The sequence below is a fragment of the Sus scrofa genome, chromosome 4 (assembly GCF_000003025.6).
Source record: "Sus scrofa isolate TJ Tabasco breed Duroc chromosome 4, Sscrofa11.1, whole genome shotgun sequence".
In the NCBI taxonomy this organism is placed as follows: Eukaryota; Metazoa; Chordata; class Mammalia; order Artiodactyla; family Suidae; genus Sus; species Sus scrofa.
In genome coordinates this window covers 105,228,332-105,240,801 of record NC_010446.5, presented here as the reverse complement: position 1 = coordinate 105,240,801, position 12,470 = coordinate 105,228,332, and the positions used below count along the sequence as shown (strand labels likewise).

Sequence of the window (12,470 nt, the reverse complement as noted above, 5' to 3'; positions counted from 1 at the left end):
CTCTGCCCTGGTCTTAAGGTCCACAGCCTTCAGCATGGGGAGGCCTATAGAGGAGCCAGTTCCCCCTGCCAGGCCAGACTGCACAGGTTCCCTGCCTCCACCCCTGATCAGGACTTTCCCAGACGTAATGATGTGTGATAGGTGGCATGGATTCATTTTATAGGGAAGTATCTTGCCGCTCTTTGAATCTGAGTATAAAAACGAATCTCAGTATAACTTAGGGCTGATTTTGCCCTAAGTTCCCTTATGGCTCAGTGGGTTAAGGATCCGGCATTTTCACTGCTGTGGCTCAGGTTTGATCTCTGGCCTGGGAACTATTGCATGTCACAGACATGGCCAAAAAAAAAAAAAAAAAAAAGAATCTCAAGGTGCAGAAGAAGACAGAGTTGCTCTATCATGGCAAACACTTCATCAGTGGTCAGCATCAACTGTGGCCTTGAACCCTGCGCTCTGCTCCCATGGTGCTGGGCGCACCCATCCTACTGCCACCTGGCCACTTGCCATTGTTGTGATTTGTCTCCAGTGTGTCTGGGGAGCTCTGAAGGTCCGGCGGCCATCACTGGGCCAGGTACCCAGTAGGTGCTTAATACAGGGTTGTTCAATGAATGAGCCACCAGATTCAGAAACCCACTGAGTAGAAGCCCAACTTTTCGGATCCTCTCCAGGATGTGGTGGAGTTTTGATTCCCCTGAAGTGGGGGAAATTACAAAGAGAGCTATCAGAGCCTCCTTCTCCTCTTGTAATTGGACAAATTAATTTAGCAGCACAAACTGGAAATGTCTTAATAAGGAGCACCTGGATTCCTGGGACGTTGTAGCGCTTTCCGGTCCAACTTATCAGACCTTCCCAGCTGCCTGAGGGAACTCAGGGCAAAGTCAGCAATTTCCTCATCTGTCCCATCTAGGAGGCACCGGAGCTTTCTGCGGTGGGACTGGCTTAGGATTACAAAGCAAAGTGCAGATAGTGAGAGAAAATTCCTGGCATTGAGGACTCGTGAGAGTGGGTGATATTCTGAAATACTTTACGTGTGGCAGTCTTTGAGGAGTGGAGTGGGGAGGGGAGACCCAGGGAGAGTATCACGTGTCATAATTCCTAGTTCCTGACTTGATTCCGTTTGCCAGCATCTGATTCAGTGCAAGCCCAGTGGGGATTCTCTTTCCCCTTTGCTTCTACTCTCAACCTCCAGGCCCAAGGGTAAAAAGTCACTGGGATGGGAGCTTGTTCATGATTGACAGGAGGTAAGAAGGGAGACTCACTGGCTCCTTTCTTTTCCACCTTGGAACCTGCTTAGGGAAAATGATGGTGGATGTGTTTGCTGGGATGGCTACGTGACTCTCCTTTACTGGCTGGGTCCCGCTACCCTCACCCCACTCCATGCCTATTCTGGCCCGCGTTCTCTTACTGGGAAAATAGAGAAAGCTGTGCTGTGACTTGTTGGGGGCTGGGTCCTGGGAACAGTTGTGCCGCAGGTAAAGCTCACCTGTACTCATACTTTTCTATCTCCTTTCCAACCCCTTAGCTTCTAAAGCTTGCTGGACCCAGGCAAGTTCCTGATTTTGTTTTTAAGTATCAGTTTTCTCATCTGTAGAAGGCTGTTATTAATAATAGTATGCCTGTCCATAGAGTTGCCATGATGGTTCCCACAACAAATGCCTAATATCATCAACACCATCTCTCAGGAAAGGCTGACATCTCTAAGGTGTATGTTCCTAGATTTAAGCTAGCATTTCCCAGACCAGTTGCCTTTGAACTTGAGGAACCAAGCTGTGTGTCGGCTGGGGAGAGAGCTTGGGAATCAGGAGAGCACATGGGCATGCTCCTGGGGGTGAGAATCAAGTGCCCCTTGAAGCTCACTAGGGAAGGGAGTTACCTGCTGCTTCCAGAAAAGACGCTCTTCTGAGAGAAGAGCGAGGGAGGGTGAACTAAGACTAATAGGCACTTGTAAATCCTTTGCAGTCTTCCCCTCTTCCATCTTTTATGCTTGAAAAAGAGCCTCTTATTACGCAAAGGCTGAAAATATGTCCCCTTGCCCTTATTGCCCTACATTCTAATGTTTATATCATGATCATATCCATAAATCCTAGATTTTTCAGCTGGAAGAGACCGTTCTTAAAAGACTGCCATGCATGCCCCTGGCTGAAGGAAACCACTGAGTTCCCAGCCTATTCAAGAGAAAATTCCTAATAAGCACAACTTCAGTTCTAGTACTGATTAAATATCAGCTTTTATCAACAGTTCAAATAAAATTTCCAAATCAACAAATCAGAACAATCCATGCACAATCTATGCCTACTTTGGCATCTGTCCTTATGGCCCTGCAGTGGGGTGGGAGCTGCCAGTGAGATCTGTTTAACTTAGCCAGAATGTCATGCTAATTGGTAGCCTGGAGATGCACAGAGGCCTGACCTTTGATCTGATGGAAAGAGTATTGAAACAGAATTTTGTTTGTTGGCTCTGGGACCATTGGCTCCTGGAGTCTTTCTGCTGTCAATCACTACAGGGCCATTTGTTTATGGAATTTGTTGTTCAGGGAGGAACACAGCCTGGGGAAGTGAATTTAAAGAGATTTAGTCCTGCAAGGATGGACTCATACGGAGAAAGATTGTTGGGAAAATATTTTTTAAAGTTCGTCTACAGATACTGCTCTGTCGGTCTGCAGATTTTGTAGTAAGGGGTGTTGGTATGTGTTTAAAGATCCTACCAAGGCCACAACCCCAACTTATAGAGAAAATAAGGAAGATTTTTCACCCCATAGATGCACTTAGCAATGCTCCTTTTAAGTGCCCCAAATTTGGAAATACATCCCACTGATCTCGAATTCAGTTTAATACATACTATTTCAGGAATAAATGCACAGTGAAGTGAAGCACATCTGTGATATTTAATTAGAAAACATTTCTATAGGATAAACTAGCTCTTTTGCACAGCCCCATGAACTGAGTTTCAGAACTTAAGATACATAAGCTATGAATTTGCATTCTAATAAACTCCCTTTTTAACTCATGATTTGGGATAAAACATTTCACAGCTTAGTAGAATTTCAGTGTACAAGTCACAGTTTTTTTTTGTTTGTTTGTTTTTTTTTTTGCCTTTTAGGGCTGTACCTGGGGCATATGGAAATTCCCAGGCTAGGGGTTGAATCGGAGCTGTAGCCACCAGCATACACCACAGCCACAGCAATATCAGATCCGAGTCTCGTCTGGGACTTACACCTCAGCTCATGGCAGTACCAGGTCCTTAACCCACTGACTGAGGCCAGGGATCAAACCTGAGTCCTCACAGGTAATAGAAAGATTGGTAACCCACTAAGCCACAAGGGAAACTCCCTTACAGTCTTTTATTTGCTGGCTTTTTTCTGATCCCTTGCTGAATCACTCTTTTCTTGGTCCTGAGGGTCTGTTTTTGAGTTCCAGTCTGGTCCCCACCCAGGCTCCCCTAACCTGCTGTTAGGCATGTGCTCTTTGCATCTTCAGTACCCCTACTCCCATCTCATTCTGTGTTCTTTGGGTGGGGCTAGGCCCACAGAATCAGGGTGAAGCATGTGGCCATGGCTAAAGGCAGTCAGCATGTTCTCTGGCCGCAGAGACTGGTTCCGGAGAGGCATGTGGTTCCGTCAGAGCCAATGGGATGTAATGGGGCTTTGCTGGGATTTCTGGGATAGAAGGAGATGCCGCCATCTAAGCTGGCTTTCCAACCTGAACCCGCCAGCCAATTTTGTTTCACTGGGGCATGAACTTTTCTGAGGATGGAAGCTTGAGAAAGTAAGGAGAGCTGAGATGCTGGGAGAGAGAAACAAGCTAATAATGACAGCTCTGAACCCCTGTAGCCAGCCATGCCTGAAGCTAGGTGTGTCTGCCAGCTGGGGCTGCAATAACAAAATACCATAGACTGAGTGGCTTAACAAGAGAATTTATTTGTCACAGTTCTAGAAGCTAGAAGTCCAAGGTCAAGGTCCCAGCATGGTCAGGTCCCAGTGAGAGCTCTCTTCCTGGATTTCATATGGCTGCCTTGCTGTATCTGCACATGGCGGGGGGAGAGAGAGAACTCTCTCATCTCTTACAAAGGCATTGTTCTCATTATGAGGACCCCACCCTCATGACATCATCTCAACCTAATTATCCCCAAAGGCCTTACCTCCAAATACCATTACAAGGAGCACTAGGGTTTCTACTTTTGAATTGGGGGGGAATACAAACGTTAAGTCTCTAACAGCCAGCCCCTAGACTTGTAAGTTGTGCAGACCTATAAATTAATGTTTTGCCTTACACAAATTTAGTCTGGGCTCTTAGTCACTAGTAGATGAGCCGTAATTGATAAAGAAATACATCTTGGAGACAGACATATTCATGTCCCACCCATTAAGAGTTTCCATTTGCTCCAGGATAAAAGCTATTCCTTTCTTCTCCACCCCACTCTCTTTCACCTCCTCCCAAGCACAGGTGTGCCCCATATTGGAACATTCTGTATCAGCGATTTGGATCCTAAGTTGCTTTGTATACATGCTTCCTGGTTGGAAGTTAACTCGACAATCACTCTGATAGAAAGGCTATGAAAAGATTTAGACTAAGCTCTGTTTTCGTTTTCCTCCAGCTTTTCCTAATCTGTAACTTCCACAATAAATCTTCATAGATTTTGAATTTGTTTGGGGCCATAAATGGTTCCATAGCATCAGTCTCATAAAAGTTACCATTACCATACTGTCTGGAATAAAACATCTGGGCAACCAGAGGGCATTTTGATGATCTAGAAAGTAGCAGTGGACAACCATGATTTTGGCCAAAATATTCCAACTTTGCAGGTTTGTTTGTATATATTGGTTAGTGGTTAAAATTGTGGCAAGTGCATAGATGGCTGCTTCCACTGCAGTACTGGTTTCTGGAAATCATTGCCAATCTTGTTTCCAGGGAGGATGGGGAAGCTGGGAGGCCTCCAATCGTGGATTTGGTGTAAGCTGAAAAGAAGAGATGGTAGGTGTTGGAAAAAATGGCTTTTGAAGTCAGATAGACCTGGGTTCCGATCCCAACTCCACTGTGGAACCCTCAACAAGTCATTTAACGTCTCTGAGTCTTAGTTTTTTCATCTGTAAATTGGGAGTAGTAATAGTACTTACCCCATAAAGCTGTTGTGAGGATTTAAAAGTTCCTAAAATATAGCCTGGCAGATAAACATGCCATAGTTTCCTCCTTCCTTCCACCATAATGCAATAGAACAAACAAAGGGCCTTGTTCAAGCCCTGGCTCTATTTCCAATCACTATGATACTGTGGTAGCAAAAATATATCATTATTGCTATTTTATAGGTGAGGAAAGTAAGGTTTAGAGACATGGACAGAGTCACATGCTATTTAAGTGGAATTGGGGATTGAATCCAGCTTGAAAATCAAGACAAATTTCACCCATCCATCCACCCTCTCATCTATCCATCCATCCATCCATCCATCCATCCATCCATCCATCTATCCATCCATCCATCCATTTATTGAGCATATTTAGTTAAGTATCTCCTCTGCATCAGGCAGCATGACAAGTACTTAAGTGACAACAATGAACAAACTAGTCCCTACCTTCAGGGAGCCTGATGGTCTGTGGAGTCGTCATTTCCGCCTCACCAGGTAATTTTGAAACCCACATGATAGAAGAGATAGAAAAGTGATTTGTTAAATATAAAGCCCAGTAAATTGTGAAATACTATTATTATTCTCTGTTCAAACATACTGCCTATAAAATAAGGTTTCCCCTAATGCTGATTTAAAGTTGAAAAAATACCTAACATACAGGTGAAGGGGATTAGGAAAGTTAAAAGTTAAAGTTTAAACCCTCAGACTCTGAAAAAAAACCTCGGGGCTGAACCCAGCTATGACCCCAGGCAATTTATAAAGAGGTCCCAGCATTTGAACCCCAGTGCCTGGGCTTCTCTTTCAGTGTCTGCCTTGGGGTCTGGTGGCAGCAGTGCCTGGAATCTGACTTGCATCTCACCACCTGACGTTCACATGGATGCTTCCTTTGGACTGTGCTGCTTTTGGCCTCTGGCATCTGCCTGGTTCCTGTCGCTGAGATCTCTTCAGCTTTCCTCCCTTGCCCAGCCCTGGCACTCAGAACCAGGGACTGACTCACTGGCACTCTGCTTGTCCTCTAAGGCAGTTTAACATTAGAAAGGAAATTGCATTTTTTAAAAAGTATCTTCCATCTGGCCACTACTCATTGCATCGGCATCTGATGGACTGCCACTGGGCTGCCTCAGTAGAGGAAGTCCTGGACTTTAAGACGCCTGGCTTGGGTGGTAGCTTATGGGCACTGAGCTCCCACTGAGCATCAAAGGATGCGTGGGAATAATTTGGGGGACCAGAGGACCACAAGGCATGCCTCTGTCTGGTTGGGGTGTGGCCCCAGGGTCACTGTGGTTGTGTTGTCAAGCTCATGCCCTATGGATCAAGAAGTGAGCCATTACATCTGCCAGGTTTTCCGTTTCTGACAGCTGGACGCTTCAAGTCTCCTGTGCTAGCCCCAAAGAGGACTTGGTGCCATCCACATTCTGCTGGGCCTCCAGCAGGCCCATTCCCTGGGAGCACCTCTCCGAAGGGAAGGAGAATGGATGGGTGTGAGACTGTGGTACTTCCTGACAGCGGGGGACCCAGAGCCCAGGGCCTGGGCGCTGCCTTTCTCCTTTCACTTGACCGTGTGCCTTGACCATGGAGGGCTCTGTAGCCTTTCCCTGGGTCCAGCTGCTGCCGTGCTTCCTCAGCGCACACTGTTGCTACCTGCAGAGCACACTAGCCCATCCTGCCTTTAGGCCAGCCTTCGAGGAGCTCTTCCAAGTTGGTGCAAACCCCATCATCCCAGGCCCCTGCGTGCGGGGCGACTCCTGGTGTTCCAGGAAAGCCCTCAGCTAGAACCTGTGCAGCCTTTTAAATCTATGGCTGGGAAAAAGAAAAATGAACATTCCCAGTATTTTCCCATCCCCATTCCCTCTTCTACCAAGAAGACCTTAAATGAAGAGGGGAGGGGAGCTTCATACCAGAGGCAAGTTTGCAGTGAGAATCTCTGAGTCTATTTTCGTCCAGAACCATCTGGACACAAATCAAGAATCTAATTTTTCCCACTACTTTCTCTTTTTTTCCCCCTTTGTACTTTAGCTGACTCTGAGAGCACGGAGTCTGAAACCCAGTCTGGACCACAGAATTCCACTAAAACATAAAGAATAAACAGAAAGAAAATGTCACAGAGTTCCACGGATGATTGCCCCCACCTCCAGTGCCCGTGGCAGCCAGAGCCCTGGAGCCCCTCCTTTGAGGAGCTTCAGGAGGCCCCAGACAGCACAGAGACTCACAGCAGCTGGCTCCTTCCTGGTGCCGCCTTGCACCTGAGGCTGTGGCTGAAGGGTGCTGTGAGCGCTCTCCCTAGAGGGGAACCCAAGTCCAGTCACATGATAGTCACCAGCCAACCCCCACTAAGCCTGCCTGTGGGGTGAGTTCAGCCTGCTCACTTGCTGCAGGGAGCCCAGGAACCCACCCAGCTGAGCAGCAGTGCTAAAGTGACAGAGACCCTTGATGGAGACCTGAAGTAGCACCACGTTACTTCCCTGGTCTGGAGAATTTCCATGTTTGAAGCCGAGGTCAGCCACAGGTTTCAAAACAGTGGATTTCCTTAACATTCTAAAGGAAGGGTTTCATACCAGTGAGGTTTGGGTGGAGCCGGAGATTTTCTTTTAAAATCATCTGTGCCAGACAACTTTGGCTTGAAAACGAAGTACCTAAAGTTCTAGGCTGAACTTCTTGTATAAAAATAAACATTGAAGGGGGGGAAACTGGGGGTTCAGGATTGGCATATGCACTCTGTGGTCTATTGAATGACTGACCAGTGGGGACCTGCTGTACAGCACAGGGAACTCTACCCAATATTCCGTGATAGTCTATATAGGAAAAGAATCTTAAAAGGAATGGATGTGTGTACATGTGTAACTGAATCACTTTGTTGTACAGCAGCAATTATCACAACATTGTAAATCAACTCTACTTCAATAAAACTTTAAAAAATGAAAACAAAAAACACTGACTCCAAGGTCTGAACCTTGGGAACTTAGCTTTATGCTCTGTTGGTTCATCTTGCAAAACCAGACAGATGAAAGTGGGGGCTTTATTTTTTGTTTGTTTTTAGGAAACTGTCATGAAAACAGCAGAGGCTGGCACAGCCTGGCACTCCAGTTTTCTCCTCCCTGGATGTCTGGGTTTTCCTGGTACCCCTGCCAGCATGGGACGATGCTGTGGGATCCCGGAGCTCAGGGATCTGTCTTGGGCAGGACACCTGGGCAGGATCCATCTTGGGCAGGACGCCTTCTTCCTCCAGAGTGAGGAATATGAGGGAGCTCCTCATCAGATTGAGCCTCTTGGAAGGGGCGAGGAGCCAGCTGGACGCCTGATGGGCCTCCAGTTGCCAGCAAGACAGATGTATCAAGTCAGGTTTATAGGAGCAGTTTTCCCAGACTGCTTTGTCCAAACTTCTGTCCATCCTGCTATAACCTCTGCAGTCAGATGGATGAAAACCAGACCAGTCCAGCCTTGGACCAGAGCTATATAGATAAGAACTCAAAGAAGAAACCAAAGGAGTGTCCTTTTTCCACTTGGGCAGAAAAGCCAGGGGCTGAAGGAATGGGAGGGGAGTGGCCTCTGCATGAGATTGGAGGTGACAACAAATGAACACAGGGCCCCTTGCTCAGAGGAGCTTCACTAGCATGTCCCATGGCGTACTGGACCCGAGACCTTCTGGATATAGAAACGACCATAAAAAGAAATCGGACGGATTCCCATGCAGAAAAAGTGACCTCTCCTCTGAATTCCGTGCTCGGAAAAATACTTATTTAGAGGAAGACAAAAAAAAGTCTACACACAGCAAAACCTGGCTTGTTTAGATGGTATGGCCAAAGACTATGGCAGAAGCTGAGTCTGGAGAATGAGTCTTTAGAGCCCACTGCTGGGTGGGATGTTGTCTCTTCTGAGTACCCCCCCTCCCCCAGCCCTGAAAGCATGACACGGAGACCACGGGTGTGGAGAAATCTCTCATTCCAACTAATTGTGTTGAAAAACATGTTGAGTCATGGTGGATCGTTCCTCTAGGCTGCAGACAGCCTGGATGGGATCTTTGAAACCAGAGTGGCCCAAGGCCAGCTTTGGTCTCCACCACAAATGGCAGGCGAGGGGAGTAGGAGATACTTGCTCACAGGGCAGTCACAAGTGGAGAAAGTTGCTCTAAGAAATAAGTATTAGATCAGGCAAATTTAACAGAGTGGATCATAGAGGCTCCTATAATAGAAAAGTAGTATCAAATGATATTTCAACTCCAGAATTTTATAACTACTATAACTGGCCTTAAACTTGAAGAAACCTGTAATTAAGAATATTAAGAAATTGCATATGTCATTCATTTGCCCTTTGTTCTTTATTTTGTTTTCTTTAATTTGCTATCTTTCCAATTTATGTTTAAAAGGCAGTTATCAGGAGTTCCCACTGTAGCTCAGTGGGTTAAGAAACTGACATAGTGTCTGGAGGATTCGGGTTTGATCCCTGGCCTCATTCAGTGGGTTAAGGATCTGGTGTCCCATATTTTTGTAGCTGTGGTGTAGGTCAGCAGCTGCAACTCCCCTATTCAGCCCTTAGCCTGAGATTTCCATATGCTGCAGGTGCGCCTGTGGGGGAAGAAAAAAAAGAAAGAAAGAAAGAAAGAAAGAAAAAAGGCAGTTGTCAGATTTGTTATTAGTTAGGATAAAGGAAACTTTTCCCTACAGAACTTTTAAGGTTTTTTTTTAATTTTTGAAATTATTTTAAACTTCTAGAAAACATTGCAAAAATAGTGGAGCGTTTTCTTCACCTAGCTTCTCCTAATGTTACTGTCTTGTCTAACAGCCGGACATTGAGCTAAACTAAGAAATGAGCATTGGTACAGTACTATGAGCCAAACTACAGACTAGATTCCACTCTAGTCATTTTTCTGGATCAGCATCCAATCCAGGTTCCCTTATTGCATTTAGTTTTCATGACCTCCTCTAATCTGAGACTGCTCCTAAATCTATCCTTGACTTTTACAACCTTAAAATCCTTTTTAAAACTTCTCATTTTGAGATAATTATAGATTCACATGTAGTTGTAAGAAATAATAAAGAGATGCATATACATGTCACCCAGTTTCCCCCAATAATAGCATTTTCATAACAAGACCATAAAAATCACATCCAGGAAATTGGCATTGTAATCCGTGCTCTTTGTTCAGTTCTCACCAGTTTTATATGGACTTGTGTGTATCTCTCTGTGTGTGTTTGTGTGTGTTTAGTTCTGTTCAACTTTATATGTAATGTGGCTTTGTGAGACCACCACCAAGGAAGGTTCCATCACAAGGATGCCTCGCAGTACCCAAGGAGGAAGCTGCAGTTACCTCCCTTCCTCTCCCACCTCCTAATCCCTGGCAACAATGAATCTTTCCTCTATCTCTATAGTTTTGCCATTTCAAGGATACTGTATAAATTAAATAAGACTGTTACTGTATGTGACCTCTCAATATTGCTTTTTTTTTTTTTTTTTTTTTTTTTTTCCACTCAGCTCAGCAAAATTCCCTTGAGGGCCATCGAAGCTGTGTTTATCAGTTGTTCACTTTTCTTGCTGAATGTACCTGGTTTATTTAAACATCTACCGAGAGACGTTTGAACAACCTCAAGTCTTTTGGAGACTACTGGTCAGTTTTTTTGTAAAAAGTTTGTGGTAGGCATTTTTGGCATGAATAGCATAGAAACGAGCCCTTTTGAGTTCATCCTATCAGGAAGTACATGAAGTCAATATACCTTATTACTGGTGATTGTTCACCTTACTTAATGGGTTAAGAGGGGTCTACCCTCTTTTTCTACTGCAAAGCCAGTGTTTTCCCCTTTGTAATGAATACATATCTTGGGAGAGAGAGAGCGTTCCCTAATAGAACTTTGGTGAGGATGGAAGGTGCATTCCTACCTTCCTTCGTTTACCTTACTCCGCAAGCCTGTGCCTAAAGCTCTAGAACACATGGCCCGGAACAGAGCCAGAGCTTGTCATGAGGTAGCAGTGGCTGGAGAAGGCATTACCTGAAGAAGAAACCAAACACGATTCTTAAGCATGCTCTGCAATGGCAAAACTGGATGAGAAAAGCCCAACCAGCAATGCTGACATCTGTGTAAAGACCACATTTTTGGTGGTTTCTTCTGATAGGGCTTGGCAGGAGCCTGAAAGGCAGATGTCCCTGTGGAAGTAAATAAGGCCAAATGTGTGCAGGAGTGACCTCACTCAGATTACAAGGGAACAGTGGTGACTAGAGTCACCTGCCTAGCCTGCGACCCATGTGTTCCTCTTTGTCTCCTGTTGTAATGGAGGAGGGGTTCCCCCTATCTAAGGCCAGTCACCCCTCCACCTGTGCTTTGGCTCCTATCCCCTCCTGCATTCTTGGGACTGTAATACTATCAATTTTACCATCTTTCTCTGTTTCATTCAATTACCCATCATCCCAGCTTGAAGCAGTGATAGTTCAACATGTTTACATCTCTCCAATCTTAAAGGTTTTAAGAACATAATAAAGTAGGTTAAGCAAGTAAGTCATGAAGGAAGGAAATGTCCTGAAAATCTCAAGGGTCCCAAAGCTCCAAGGACATCTCCATCCCTGTTACAAGTGACTGGTTCAATGGCCATGTGACCCTGTTCTGATCAAAGTGATGCCAGGAGAGGTTTGCTGGGGAAGCTTCGTCTTGCCCTTAAATGAAAGACACTTAAGATCAGTCTTAGTTGGGAACAAGGAAGCATGTAGCCCTGACTTCTATAACAACTATCCTACATCCATGATGTGTTGTGAACCAGGCTTTAGATGAAATAGCCAATGTGGCTGGCATAATGGAGAGATGGAAAACAACTAGGCCTTCTAAGATGCTGATGCTTCTCAGGAAAAAGTGGGAGATAGCATGGTTTTAGGAAAACCAAGTTTAAGTTCTACCTCTGGCTCCCACTAATTACTTCACCTCTTTCTTCCTCAGTTTCCCCATAAAATGAGAATAATAATAGTAAGATCTTATAGGCCAGGCACTGTTCTAATTCCCTATATCAATCATTGAGTATTTACATAACCCTGTGAAATGGACCGTTTTATCATCCACAAGTATAGAAGAGAGGACAAAAGTTTAGAGAGGTTAACTTTCTAGCACAAAGTCACAATGCTAGCAAAAAGCAGAGCCAAAATTCCAACCAGGTTTTCTGTCCAACTCCAAGTTCAGACTACATATTTGGGAGGAGGTGTGATTTGAGTTTGGGTCCCTACTATCTAACACAAGGCTGGCACAGAGTAGGTGTTTAACAAATATTTGTTGCATGAGTGTGGACTCTTTATATACTTTCTGCCAGCATAAAAATTGAGATAGTCCTTTACTAAGTAGAGAGTGCTGAGAGCTGATGGGAAAGTATATAAAAACTCCAA

At 45.0% G+C, this 12,470-nt stretch overlaps 1 long non-coding RNA gene across 1 annotated transcript; it reads right to left on the bottom strand.

Annotated features, from left to right (window-relative positions):
- On the bottom strand, nt 3,894-7,774 carry LOC110260471. Its single transcript, XR_002343781.1, has 2 exons — nt 5,564-7,774; nt 3,894-4,951 (listed from the first exon to the last, which is right to left on the bottom strand). It is a non-coding gene; the product is annotated as an uncharacterized LOC110260471 (long non-coding RNA).